This window comes from Montipora capricornis, chromosome 10 (assembly GCF_036669925.1).
Source record: "Montipora capricornis isolate CH-2021 chromosome 10, ASM3666992v2, whole genome shotgun sequence".
Classification (NCBI taxonomy): Eukaryota; Metazoa; Cnidaria; class Anthozoa; order Scleractinia; family Acroporidae; genus Montipora; species Montipora capricornis.
In genome coordinates, this window is record NC_090892.1 from 34,114,139 (window position 1) to 34,116,638 (window position 2,500).

The window sequence follows — 2,500 nt, forward strand, 5'->3', positions numbered from 1 at the left end:
TGTTTTCATTTCCACACTTAAAACCAATTAAATTCATTCCCGACACACGTCGATCAATTAGGGATTTTGGGCCTGCTGGTATGTGGTGCTGGGAGTTTTTGAAGCTAAATAAAATAAGATAAAATAAAATAAAAGGACGCAACCTTTAGTCAACATGAAAATTATAATAAAACTGTACCAAATTTACTTTTATCTCATTCTTGTGGGATTTAATTTGAAGTGGCAAGAGAAAACCAAATGTGTCAATGAAGACATTTAGAAAAAAGGAGCTACTTTTTACTTTCAGCTCTCTAAAATCTAATTTTTGTTTGTTTGTTTGCTTTTATAGGAAGTAATATCGAAACTCGGTCATGTTTATTCACAAATTGTCGCTAACATCATCTTGTACTACTAAAATTCACGTGATTTTGAAGTAATGTTCATATTCTTTTGTGAGACTGCAGACAAAATGACGCGACGTGGTATTTTGAAGTGTTTGGTGTGTGAGTTTGCGTCGGCTTTTTAGTAAGGTTTGCTGTCTGGCAGGAAGTACTATCTGCCCTTAAGGCTTCCATAACTGCTTTTGACGTACAATGATGCGGTCGCTGTTTCTCCTTGTACATGTTGCTTTGGTTGGCCTCTTTTTTATCGAGTTTTATGCTGCTGCTAAGTTTAAGTCCCCCAGTAGAAGCAGAGGGTATATATATATATATGATGCTATGATAAAACTGGCGAAAGGAAAAGCACTTCCTCCGGTCAAAGAACGAAGCAGGGCGGGAAAAATCAACATCTGTACGATACTGGAGATCAAAAGGGGAAATATCATTGCGAAGAGAAAATGGAAATGTAGTCCTTTATTTGAAAGGTCGCCGAATCTCGCGAAACCTGGAGATTACCAAGATTGTCGCGGATGAATTTCACCGTATGAAAGGACCTGGTGCAAGAAAGCTCGTGTATTCCCTGAAATAAAACTTTGTTGGACTCAGTCAAAATAAAATTCAAGATATCCTAAACCGGGACAAGTCCCATTACCGTCGAAATGCAAGGTTTTTAAACAAGGCTACGTTAAAACCAATCCGAGCTCGAGATGTTCAGGTAAGACATCAAATACATCTTATGGATATGAGTAAAAAAGGAACTGTGACGGCCAATGGTATCTCTTACCGCTATGTGTTATCGGTTATGGATGTTATTAGTCGATTTGTGTGGCTGAGAACTCTAAGTGACAAATGCAGTAAGGCTATTGCTAATGAATTAAGGAGCATCTATTTGGAGCATGGGCCTCCTTTGGTAATCCAGAGAGATCAAGGGCGAGAATTTAAGGGCGCTGTTAAAAAAACTGTGTAGAGATATGAAAATCAAAACTATTTACAGTCGTCCTTACCACCCACAATCCCAAGGAAAGTGAAGAGAAGGCATCGTTCCCTGCGTGAAAAAATGACTTACGACTTCTTGAGAATGTCAAAAAAAGGTGTGAATTGGATGAAAGAACTTCCAATTTACCAACGAGTTCTGAACGAGGAGCCAAAAGAGGTTTTAAAATTCAAATCTGCTTTCCAAGTGTATTATACGCGAAAGCCTGTTTCCAGTAAAAGTGAAGTAATGAATGATGAACTGCTGACCAATGCGGGCAAAGGGCATTCTGAGGCTGACAGAAGACGGCGCTCTAAAAATGCTTCAACAATAAGAAAGGATGCTCGTGCTGCAACTGAAAGATGTAACAAGAATGGTACATGCGCAGTTAATTATAAAATGCAACCACCCTTCAAAATATCGCATTGGCGAAAACGTTTATATACGGCTTCCAAAGAAAGGAGGAATTAAAAGTGGGCAAAAAAGGCGTCACGTCATAGAAGCTTTAATAGAGAAAAGAAACCTTAAAAGACACTCCGTACAAGGTATCATTCATCTCCCCACTAAATAGCAAAATGCAAAAGAAATGGTTAATGGTTGATGATATAACTAGTCTAATGCTTAAAGAAGAAAAAATGAAGCAAATGGCTGCAAAGTTAACCAAGCAGAAGAAAGAATATCATCGCAGTAGATATCTGATCACCATGAAACAGGATGACTACACGGAAATTATAGAAGATCAAGGTTATTACATTGTATTGAATCCACTAGGAGATCGCAACTGTCAGTTCGCGGCGTTAGCCAATCAAATGAGTGCACTTGGTATTTTTAAGTCACAAGAAACACTTCGAAAGGAAATTGTTCAGTACTTGGAAGAAAACCCTCTGGACGTCGATGGTTTTCCCCTATTGGTTTTAGTTCCAGAGTTCAATTCATGGGAGGATTACTTGCAGTACATGGCACGAAGTAATACCTTTGGTGATCAGCTAACACTCTATGCTGCAGTGAATTTATTTAATATTATTATCCATGTAATTTCAACCCTTGGTCCTGGCGCGGGCCATACTTTTCATCCTATATCCAGCTACGCCATGGGCACTGTCCACTTGGGTCACTTTGCTGAGAATCACGGTGAGCATTATGTAAGTTTGGTACCATGGCTCCAGAG